The sequence below is a fragment of the Numenius arquata genome, chromosome 2, assembly GCF_964106895.1.
Source record: "Numenius arquata chromosome 2, bNumArq3.hap1.1, whole genome shotgun sequence".
In the NCBI taxonomy this organism is placed as follows: Eukaryota; Metazoa; Chordata; class Aves; order Charadriiformes; family Scolopacidae; genus Numenius; species Numenius arquata.
In genome coordinates this window covers 55,366,781-55,378,932 of record NC_133577.1, presented here as the reverse complement: position 1 = coordinate 55,378,932, position 12,152 = coordinate 55,366,781, and the positions used below count along the sequence as shown (strand labels likewise).

General features: G+C 52.3%; 1 long non-coding RNA gene across 2 annotated transcripts in view; it reads right to left on the bottom strand.

Moving 5' to 3' along the window:
• The window catches only part of LOC141477663 (uncharacterized), a 24,967-nt gene extending 12,815 nt beyond the window's left edge, over window positions 1-12,152 (bottom strand). Inside the window, exons 1-3 of one of the 2 annotated variants that reach the window (XR_012463711.1) lie at window positions 11,698-12,152; window positions 10,870-11,006; window positions 10,626-10,666 (exon numbers count right to left, since the gene is read on the bottom strand). This is a non-coding gene — a long non-coding RNA (uncharacterized lncRNA). The remainder of the gene's footprint in view (window positions 1-10,625; window positions 10,667-10,869; window positions 11,007-11,697) is intronic. The other variant, XR_012463710.1, reaches the window with a different exon arrangement.

The window sequence follows — 12,152 nt, the reverse complement described above, 5'->3', positions numbered from 1 at the left end:
TTTGAGTTATTTGTATTTATTTATAAAAACAAAGATTAAATAAGTAGAACAAAAACAAAAACCTCATCCTAATTTCTGAGCTAAACCTGATTTATTCAAACAAAGAATTCCCCCCCAGCCCCCGGCAGGTAGCTGCAGGTTGTTTTCCCCTTTGCTTTGAGGGAAAAAAAACCCCACCGTTCTACTGGTGTACTGCATGTGAAATATATTTAAGGTTAAAAAACCGACAAACCATTCAATTGCTCTCATTGGCTGCAAAAAAATGAAGATTTAAGAGTCATAGGGCTTAGGGGTGACGGTGCAGCCAGCCGGGGCAGGTCCGGGCAGGGGCTGCCTGGACCCAGGATGTGCTGGCAGCGCTGCCCAGCCCGGCCACCACCTTCGGCCACCGTTTGGGGAGGGAGCATCTGATTTAAGAGAGAAAAAAAAGGCATTTCTCTTTTCATGTGTTTTCACTTCCATCACGAGAGAACTGCTTGAAAGACACACCAAAAAGCCCTTCAGTGGTCTTGTAGCCTTTAACGTGTTGTTTTTCTACATATTTTATGTTGTTGGCTTTTGTTATCAGTCTCATCTGCAATTTGTGGCCAATTCTGTCATGCTTTAGGCAGACATCTTGTTCCCAAAACTGTTTGCAACCTTTCAGCGACGGTACAGCCTCGAATACAGGCAGAGAAAAGCCACAGCACAACGAGAAAAAGGGCAGATTTAACCCCAAAATGATCATTTGGCCAAATTTTTGTTCTGAAGACAGGGACGAGCCCCAGGGCACTGATGGGTAGCGCCAAGCCAGCCCCAGCCCACCCCTCTGCCCTGCCTGAGTATCCTCACTTTAATTTGAATTATTTGCATTTTCCCATCCCAGGAGAAGCCAAACTCATTCCTATGTAACCCGTTGGATTTCTTCCCCATCCCAAACAGCATTTTCCACCGTATTTTCCCAGCCATCGGCACGAAGCTATCCCAGCTGAGCCCTCCTTTTCTAAGCACGGTGTGGATTAAATCAGTTGAGCTGTTATTCACCACCGAAAACGAACGCAGCCAATCTAGCACCTATTTGATATTAATAGCGAAACCAAAAAAGCAAATTAATACCACAGGATGAAGGCATTTTAAAAAAATAAAATGAAAGTCATTCAAGTGTCCGATGGACTCGGCGAGCAAAGCTGGAGTGTGGGAGCCGCTTTCGGCCACAGCCAGCCCATACAGAGATGGGGGGGCTAAAATTTGGCATTTTTTTGGGGGGTGGTTAAACTGAAAGGAAAGGCTCACAGCTGTGAGCCAACCCAACCCCGTTTGGCAGGGTTTGTGACCGGGGCAGCGCAATGCTCTCCCGGCAGCCTGGAGAAGAGAAGTGATGCGCTGCATCCCTGGTGAACCCCTGGCTTTGAAATAACCAATTTTGGGGTTTTTCAAAGAATTAGCATACCCGGCAGGGCAGCCCGGCTGGGGGAGGAATGAGACATTGTGAAACCCAGCTCCTTTTCCTGAGGCTGCCGCTGCCGTCAGCGCCGGAGCCCAAGCCCTGCCCGAAAAAAAGCTTAAACGGTTTCCCAAAACAGAGGTGCCGAAGGGGAGCTCGCCCCTTGCCGGGAGCTGGCCACAATTTTGGCCTCCCCAAAGCGAGGCACGGTTGCCTGCTGCCCCCCCAGGAAGGGCTGCCTTCCTTCGCTGGACCTCCGCAGCCCCGAGCCTCCGGTTCCCCCAGGATGCTTGGGAAGGGAGGTCCCATTGCTCCACTCCCCCCCGTCCAAATTTGCCCCCTTTTTACACCAGGCACAAATACATTGTATTTTTTCAGCCAGAATATATGTATATATATATTTTAAAGTCAGTCTCTCAGGGCTCTCCCAATGCTCTCTCCACTTCCTGTGACAAAACAAAACACGCTTTGTTTGAAACTTATTCTTCCTCTATTAAGCGCCAAGAAATAATGACCAAAAACACCCCAAAAAAACCCACGCTGCACCCCAGTAATCCTCTGCAGCCGCTGCTCCCTTCCCACACCTTCACCCTCCAGGCAGGGGATGGACCCGGGCATGCCAGGCTGAAATAGCATCAGCCAGGCAAAGAATCACTTATCAAGATATTTAATTCAAAAATCTCGCCCGTGGAGGGCTGGATCTCAAGCTGAAGGTGAATTTCCACTTCACTATTTTTGTCCCACTGCTGTTCAAGTCAAATGCTCCCCCTCTCCACGTCATCGTTTTAAAACCAGAGTCAAAAAGCAGCTAAAATAGGTAGGGTTCGATAAATTCATATTTTGACTCATCCATTTCTCTGCGGTGTGATTAAACACCCCACCGGTTGCAGTAATATTTGCCGCTCAGCAAAGGGGAGCATAAACCCCACTTGTAAGATTGAGAAAAAAAAATCATTTTAGTTTGACTCATGTGGAAAGAGTGAAACACAGAGAGTGCCCTGAAATTGGGCTACACACCAGGTTTTTACTAGACCATTTACCACATGGGAAGAAAACCGAATATTGGACAATTGCAGCCACTAATTTAACAGCATTTCTAGGCAGCCGTGGGCTGCAGGCTCCCCCTCTGCAAACACCCAGGTTTTTCTGCTGTTTGAACATCCTTTGGGCAACCAGACAAAAGAAGACGGGGAAAAATGAATTTGTGGCTGAGCTGATTTTGCTCCATCATAATTTTTCAAATGATGCTCCGTTTGTTTGGGGGGGATCACCTCCTACCTGGGTGAGAGATGGGTTTTACCCGAAGCCAGTAAAACGGTAACAGCTGGCTTGAAAATGAAACCCACCTGGAAAATCATATGGGGACTTTCAGGCAGGTTTGGCAATTTGCCTCTCTGAGAATTAATCTGAAAAAAAATATTAATAAATGAGCCCCAGGAGGAATTTTGGGGGCTGGTCACCGCAATCTGCTGGGCGAAACTTAAGCCTAGAGAGTAGAAAATGGGAGTTTTCTGTGCCCTGACCCCCAGGAAGGAGGGGTCCCAAGGGAAATCCCATCCCTGCTCCAGCAGGATGGCTGGGAGGGAGCACTGATTCCCTTTTGTGCTGCATCCAGCCTGCACGCTCCCAGCATCCCTGCCTCATTGCCTGGCTCAGATTCTCATCGCCGCCTGAGCCGGGCGATGCCAATCTTTTCATCAAAGCTCACTGAAAACAAAACTGAGAAACAGCTTGTGGTTTGACAAGAATGTATTTACATAAAAATATATATTTTAAAAAAAAACATTTGGGGATGGTGAGAGAAGGTGCTCGTGGTGTTTGTGAGGTCCCTGACATTTAAGCGAGGCTCGCCGAGTGTGGCAGCCTCACGTGTTACCCACGCTGAGCCCCACATGGGAGCCAAAGCTCCTCCTCAGGCCTGGCTTAAATTTAGAAAGGCTTTTTACTGTCACATTCTTCATCACTTGTCAGATGGGACAAACAGAGGCCATCAGGAGGAGCAAGGAATTAACTCCCAGGCATGCATAAGATAACGGAGCTGCAGCCATTCCCTTACATTCCAGCACAAAAAGCCGGGCACAGCTGAAGAAAAAACACACCCCCCCCCAAACCAGCCCAAAGCTGTGTTTTTTGGCAGCTCTCCTGCTGCCAGCCATGGTGCTTTCCTCATTTGCTCAGCCCCACAAAGGTACACATCAAATACAAGTGTACTTGCATTTATTTACAAGGCTTGCATTTGTTCGTAAGGTTTGTATTGATTTGTGATACTGTATTTGTTTGCAAGGTTTGTGTTTGTTTGCAACACAAGTATTTGCTTGCAAGCACCGAAAAAAAAAAAAAAAGGAGGGTGAGAAGGTGTTGCCCGTTCCCGGCAAGGCAACCACAGGGATGCGCCGGCTGCCGACTGGCCCGTGAATCGTGGGGAGCCACCGGCAAGCACCCTGCCCTGGCTGTACAGCCCAGCGGTTTCTTTCAGCAAGCCTAATCCCTCTTTTCTGAGTCATTCTGAGATCGCTCGACATCTCTAGCTCACAGGCGGTGAAAATACGCCATTAGCGCACAATTTGGCAGAGTGGGTCCCTGCAGCAGCACGCGCCCGGCGCGCCTCACCGTCTGCTGGCATGGGCTGCCCGCCAAGCAGGCGCTTGGGGCTCCCTGTGTCCCAGCAAACACCTGACGTAGGGCAGCAGTGCCGGCGAGCCCTCACAAACAGCACCGAGGGCAAGGAAATACAAAGGCAGCTTTAAAACCCTTGCGTCGAGCAGCATCTCCAAGAGCCTGCCGTGCCAAAACCCTCCAGACATGCAGCCACAGCTTTGTGCTCAGCAGCATCCCGCACCCTCGGCATTGCTCCTGCACCACCAGCATCCCTCCCACACCCTCGGCATCCTTCTCACACCACTGGCATCCCTCCCGCACCCTTGGCATCCCTCCTGCACCACTGGCATCCCTCCCACACCACTGGCATCCCTCCTGCACCACTGGCATCCCTCCTGCACCCCCAGCATCTCTCCTACACCCCCGGCATCCCTCCCCCATCCTCAACGTCTCTCCCACACCCTCAGCATCCCTCCCGCACCCCCAGCATCCATCCTGCACTGCCGGCATCCCTCCCACACTGCCAATATCCCTTCTGTACCCCGGCATCCCTCCCGCACCCCCAACATCCCTCCTGCATCCCCTCTAATCCCTCTCACACCCCCAGCATCCATCCTGCACCCCCAGCGTCCCTCCTGCATCCTGTCTCAGTGCTGGGAAGTGCGCTCCATCCCAGACTGCCCATGCAAGAGCTTTTCAGAAGGGGCAACGATGCTCCCAGGACCCGCCAGGACCAGGCCCTTTGGGGGAACTTTGGAGCAGGGGGTGAGGGACCCCAGTGCTGCTGTCTCTGCCGAGACCTCTGCCTTGGTGGGCACAGCCAAGCGGTGACTTGGCTCTGGTGGGCATTTGGGATGCTGAGCCCAGGGAAACTGGCCCAAAACACTAATTTCAAACACGGCTATGCAAATAAATGGTATATCAGGCTAAACCCTCCCACTTGGGGTCAAACCACAGCCCATTATAGAGCATTGTCACACTGGGCCCTGCTCCCCAAACCCTGGTCACTTCCCCATCTTGTAGTGCAAAGGGGAGCAGGGCGACTCACAGAATCACAGAATGATATGGGGTTGGAAGGGACCTCTAGAGATCTTCTCCTCCAACCCCCTGCCAAAGCAGGTCCACCCAGAGCAGGTTGCACAGGAACGTGTCCAGGCGGGCTTTGAATGTCTCCAGAGAAGGAGACTCCACCACCTCCCTGGGCAGCCTCTTCCAGTGCTCTGCCACCCTCAAAGTAAAGAAGTTCCTCCTCATGTTTAGGTGGAACTTCTTATGTTCAGGTTTGTGCCCATTTCCTCTTGTCCTGTCCCTGGGCACCACTGAAAAAAGACTGGCCCCATCCTCCTGACACCCACCCTTTAAGTATTTATAGGTGTTGATCAGATCCCCCCTCAGTCTTCTCTTCTCTGGACTAAAAAGACCCAAGTCCCTCAGCCTTTCCTCGTAAGGAAGATGCTCCAGGCCTCTCATCATCTTTGTGGTCCTCTGCTGTACCCTCTCCAGCAGTTCCCTGTCCTTCTTGAACTGGGATTCCCAGCACAGGGGCTGCCTTCAGCCCCGAGGAGAGCTGATGGTGGGCCCAGAAAGGTCATCCTCCCCAAAGCCCCCAGTGTCCGTTCTGGGCTTGAGCACTCCCTTGCTTCAGATCCTGTGAAAAAGGACTTGCTCAGCACTTCTGCTGCGCCAGCTTAGCTGCTGGAAGCTACAAATCACGTCTGTCAGCTGGGGAACAGGGCTCACTGGCCTCTTTCCACCCATATTTATTATTATTGCAGGATAACATCCTTGCCAGCAGGAAAACCTTGCAGCAAGCCGCCCAAACCCTCTGCCTCAAGCAGGTGCTGAGCCTTCAGCCTCCTGGTTTCACCCCTAAGCCGTGTTGCCACTGCCTTTCCCAGCGGAGCATGACTTCAGTGTGTAGCGACAGCGCAGCTCACACAGCCCCCGTTTCCACTTCCACATCCCCCATCCCGGCAAAAGCCAGCAGTGCTGGTGACCCCTTGGGCACCCACACTTAATAACGGGCTTTTATTCAGGGCATCAAGAGAGAGACCAACCTCCCAGGCAGCCCCAGAAGGATGCAGCGGCAAAGGAGGGGCAAGTACTTTGGGAGACCAGATGGGAATTTGGACCCAAGGAGTCCTGAGCCATCAGCTTGACTCTGGTAACAAAAAAGCTCAAGTGCAGAAAATACTCCTCCGCGTAGGAAGGACAGATGGCAGCTACCTTGAAAGCACCCACTTCATATCACCAGGGTGCCAAGCAAGCTGGTGACACCCTGTCCCCCCCCTCTCTCGCAGGGCTTTCAAAAGCACCGGGGCTTGAGGAACAGCAGGACTAGAAGCCGGCGTGTCTCCACCAGGAGGCACAGAAGGCTGCCCGTGAGAGCACCGGCACGGCACCAAACCTCACTCCACCTGCCTCCAGCAGCCGCCCAACCCTGATGACATGTCGAAGCCAAAGCCTTGGCACCGTGGGCACAGAGAGGTGGCCGCTAATGAGTAAGAGTGAAATCAGTGCAAAGCTCCGAATTAGAGGAGCGGTCCTTTGGCGCACATGGAATGGGATTGCATCGGGGTGGGCGATGTGTAGTACTGCTGGCTGCTCAGATGGACATGTCTGGCCCTCCTGTTTCCCCATTTTATGCCTATTCTTACTCCTATTTTAACAGTGGTGAAGCTGAGGGTCAACCCAGCCCGGCACCAGCTGGGGTGGCTCCTTCCTGCCACTGCAGTGGGAAAATAAGGAAAACACTGAGAATATTAAAGACGTTGAAAATGTTGAAAATATTTGAAAAATATTCCAGATGTTGTAAATGGTGAAAATATTGAGGCTGTTGAAGGTACTGGAGGGCGGCTGGCGGGGACGCCGCTGCGCAGGGGAGCTGCTGGGGCGCAGCAGCGCGGAGCCGGGGGCCGGGCCATTTCCTTATAACTAACCCCCCCTGCAGCCCTCGGCGGGAACTGCCCCGCGCAGAACGTGCTGGAAAGCGGAGTTCTTCAAAAAAACAGACCCCAAACCCCACCAAATAAATCCAAACTGGGTCCGTCCCCCTCTTTTTTTTTTTTTTTTTTCTGTTTTCGAAATAATATACATATATATTTTTAAATTGCAACCCCAACTGGCTTAATTTATACATCTATTTATAAGGATATATGCTACCTCCGCACATGAAAAACGCCTAGTTGTTTTAATTAATGACAGTATTTGGAGCAGAGGTTGCAACAGAAGCCAGGGCTGATGAAGCACAACTTTAAACAGGAATAATTGAAACCTTCTTAAATCTAAGCTGCTTCTGCACGTTTTTTCCAGCACATCAACGTGCTGCCCAAAGTCCCTTATTTCAAGACTTTTGTCAGAAGGAAACAGAGTAGCTGTGTATAATCAAAACTAATGAGGGGAAAAAAATATGTAAAATCTGGCAGTCTGGTGACAAGTGAAGTGAACCAGGAAAATGCATCCAAAGAACATTCACTGCATTCCCATATGATTTAAAAATGTATATATCAGAAAATATATGCATTAGAAAATACTTCTATCAGACCGTACATATCAAAAAATAAAGGGAATAATCTACATATCTATCAGAAAATGAAGGGAATAACCCAGTAGAGTGCACCATTTCAAACAGGTTTCACAGCCTGTGTAAATTCATAAAAGATCAATAAATCTCCTGCAGGAAAAAACAGATTTGATGCTGTGAGTTCCAATGTCTTTCCCCATTTTGGGATGATGGGCACAGGACCCATCTCTGGCTCACAGGAGAATGAGCAGCCAGAGCCGGACGGGCTTTGCCGAATCATATACATCGTGTGCCTTATTTTGTTTTATGACTGATAATGAAAAGAAGAAGAGTGCTTTGGGGGTTTTGCAAACCTCTGCCACCGATGTGCTTTGGGAATGACTTGCTGTGATGCTTTGGGAATTCCTTTCCATGTGGGAGGAGTGAAAGGGGAGTGCTGTGGCACAGCCAGCGTGGGAAAGTGCACTGCTTCCCCCTGCCTAAACCTGCTAGCAGCAAAAAAAAAATACCCCAGCATATTTCTGCTTTGCTTTACAAGGAATCTCTGAAAGCCCCCACCCCTGCTTGCAAACAACAGTTTCTCCCGTTGCTGAAGATAAAGTCTGCTCAAGGAGTTTAGTTTAGCTGGGACCCACACTTTTCACACAAGCCGGTGTGACTTGGATGTCCTGATTTTTCTAGTGACCAAATTCCTAATGCAAACGAGAGGGGATGTCAGCTGCCCACTGCCGGCCGTGGTGACTGTCATTTCTACAGATGTTATTTAGCACATCTAAAAATGAGTACCCTGATGTCCCTAGATAGCAGAGCATCAAATCTGTCACGTATGTGGTTGATAATTGTGGGTTTTGAAAATATGGCATAAAATACAGAAAATTTTCTAGAGGGGGGGATTTAGGGATCACTCAAAGCAGTGCAACAGTCGGGGAAAAGACCTGCCTGTCTGTGCCTGCAGCTGGGGAGCCCAGCGAGCGCAGGGGGGGCCTGTGCTGTCCTGCTGGGGCTTACAGCAAACCGCAAATATTTCTTTTTTTTTTTTTTTTAAAAACAAACAAACAAAAAACAACAACAACAACAAAAAAAAACACAAACAAAAAAACCCCATAACCCTTTAAAATCTGAAAGGCCCCAAATTTCTGGAAAGCCACACTCTGTGCCCCTTCCCAGCCGGAGCCACCCCGGGAGGCAGCGCGGCGGGGGGAGCGCGGGGGGTCCCTGCCGGTCCCCTCCGTGCGGGCAGGGCCGCGGGCAGCGCGGCGGCGGGGGCCGGGCTGGAGCCGCGCTGATGCTCGGAGAGAAACCCCCACCTACGGCCAGCACCGGTTTCGGTTTCGAGGCGCGACGAACGGCGCGGTACGAGCCCTTTCCTCCGCCGCCGGCCGTGGGGTGAAGAGTTGGGGGGGGGGGGGGGGCGGGGGAGGGGAAGGAACAGGCAGCTGCCATCCCGAGGGTGCAGGGTGGGACCATGGCACATCCCAGGAATGCCCAATGGCGCAGGCAGGAGGTTTCCAGCCAGAATCAGCTCCCCGCATCCCCGCGCAGCTCCTGGCAACGCTCTCTGGCATGGCGAGTCAAAGTGATGCTGATGCCTTTACTCGTGGCTTACAACCCCAGACGAGAGGGGAGCAGGGCAAGCTGTCACCCGGCACTGGGAATGGCAACATAAACCCAGCCATGGAAAATATGGACTTGGCATCCCTGGAGGTATCCAGACTGGGGCTGGATGTGGCCCTGAGTCCCTCAGGTTTGCTTGGAACGGCCAGGGAGGCAGTCACGGTTGGGGCTACCCATGTCTTCCTCTCAAGACTCGATACCCCACCTGGGTTTAATCCTTCAGCTCATCTCAGTTCTTCAAACCCATTTTCCTGTAAGTTCTCACAAAGGAACAGTTCCTGTTTCTCCACCTTGCCCATGACCATGCTTTTTTCTGCCCAGACCCAGGCACAGCCCTCATCCCACAGCTCCTCCAGGAGCCTCCACTACAGCCTCACGGGAAACCCAGGAATTAAAAAAACCTCAGCCTCAGCTTTGCTCTACTTCAGAGCTTGCTTTTTTTTTTTTTTTTTCTTTTAATTCTCTGTGAGCTGAAATTCCCAGGGAATGTTGGGTTTGGAAACCTGGCATCACCAACCTGCACCCAGCCCTGGGGCTGCAACACAACTCGGGCAATGGAGACCCCCGCCGGAGCCCTTACCCCACTGCCACCCCTGCCACCCCTGAGAGCCAGACATACCGCTTTAGTCCTGCAGACACCATTAACCCCTTTTGTCAGCACAACGCAACCACGCGCTCAGGCTTAAAAGTGGGTTTTGTGGTTGTTTTAAGGATGCTGTGATTAACATGCGCCTGGGTTCAAAAATAATTTTTCTTCCTCTGCCATGCAGGCACGGGGACACCCAGTTGCTTCCCAGCGAGGGAAAACTGGCGCTACCCTAAGTCCATGGGGAAGGGCACCCTCACTCGCATCGATGCAGATGCCTTCAGCCTGAGGTTGCTTCTCCACAGGAGGAAGGGGAGAGGGAGGCAGAGGCGAAAGCTGATTCCCCAGGTAAAATGCTGCATCCCTGCATGGCCCTGCGCAGCACCACCAGAACCACCAGTACCACCGGCACCAGCACCGCCAGCAGCAGGAGGGATGGCAGCAAGAAAGGGGAGAGTATCCCAGGGCGCAGCTCTCCCCTCTCTTGCAGCAGCCGTGCTCGCTGCTGACTCATTTTTGGCCGGCAAGCCCACGTGAGGCGCAACACCTCCTGCCACTCCGTGGGGTTTTTCCTTTCTTCTTCATCAAGCGCGCGCCAAGTTACCAAAAACCCTTATCACGTGGCTGCGATACAGCAGCCCCGCTTTCATTTACTGGAACTGCACAGCCTCGAAAAAACACAGGTTTCCAGCAGACGAGACAAGCCACCGAAGCTCTCAGAGGGACCCCCCCAGGCACTCAGGGCTTTGAAGGTAAGGAGCTCCTGTGTGAGTGCTTTCCCCACCCAGGTGGTTCTCCCAGCTCGACGCCTTGCGGGATGCGCCGGGAACCCCAAACCACCCATCCCAAAGCTGTGCTGCCTGTCCCACGGAGACACTCACCCGACCCACGGCTGCTTCCCCACACCCTCCGGAGCAAGCGCCTGTGATGAGGAGAGAAAATATCAGAGCTGGGTATGTTTTCATGGGAATAGATTAGAAAAAAAAACAGAAGTGCTGGCTGCAAGGGCACAAATGTCACCGATTTCCCACCATTAAGCGATGACCAAAACAGGAGGGGAAAAAGAACCCAACCCCCTCCTTGGTCCCTTCTCCCAGCAGGACAGCCCTGCTCCCACTGACTCACCCGCTGCTGCCTCCTCCAGTGCCGCCGGCCAGCCCAGCAGGGAATGCTGCCCTGCGGAAAAATGGGCCTTTTTTCATTTATGCTGCTTGAAAAAACTCTTCTGCTCCTTGCGTTTCAGTGAAGGGCCAGGGAATCACCTGTGGAGGAAGGACATCTTCGTTAGTGGTAACAGGAATGCCAGATGCAGGACCCCACGCGTGGATGTTCTGCTCCAGTTGCCTCCAGGTTTCTGCTGTGCCTCAGGGTGGAAATGGGCTGGGGCTTTGTGCTGGCTTGGGTGCTGGTGTCACACACCCAGGACAGGATGCCCAACCGCAGGGGCTTTGCCCCAGGGATTCATCCCTGTGCTTCCCGCGCTTCCCCTTTTACAAGCATTTAGTGACAAGGGTTTAATATCAGCTTCTCTGGGGAAGGCCCACAGTCCAAACCTGCACAGTTTCTGCTTGAGTGACATTAATGCTTAACTATTAAGCATTAATGGAAATAATGGGGGGAATGTTGGGAAAACAAAGGAAAGCTAGGCTTTAACATCCTTCCCCAGGTTGCAAGAGCGGTCTACACACGTAAAGGACAGCGTGTGTCCTTAGGGCAGATAAAAACATCCATCAGCCGGGGCAAATTGTAGCCCATCAAGTGCAGAGTCTCCACTTTACCCTGCTGGCTGGGGTACCAGCACCCCCCCTCAGTGCAGAGCCCCCGGCTTCCCAGACGCAGGTGTATCCTCCCACAGCAAACCCCACGCACAGCAGCATCCAATGCCAGCACCAAAAGCTGCACACAGCTCCCCCTGCACCTCTCGCACCATAACAAACCCATCCAACGTCCTACCTGGCTTCTCCTCACGGCAGCTCCCAGCCCAGGATGTGCTGATGGGTTTATATGGCCTCATCGCTCCCTGCCGAGATGCGGGGAAGGGAGAGTTTCCCACGGCTGATGGGTGCTCCCACTTCCCCTGAAGCAGCTGGCTACACCCATCTGGAAAGGCTCAGGGGTTTTTCCCATTGGAAAGGGCCTTTCCTGGGAAAGGTCTCATTTCCCAGGGCTTGCAGCCAAACCCATGGGGACCATGGCAGCAGCAGGGGGCTGGGAAGGGGATGACATACAGGCACCAAAATCCTCTATCCTGGGTGGTGGGAGGCTCTGCCAAGTGGCCCCCAACCCTCCGGGCTTTTAGCCAGGCGATGCATCCTCAAGCTTTTGGGCTCCTGGGTGCTCTTCCAGCCTGTCCGCTGGGAAGCACTCTGTTTTTTCCCCTATTTCCATCAGCTGGGCTAAAAAAAGCC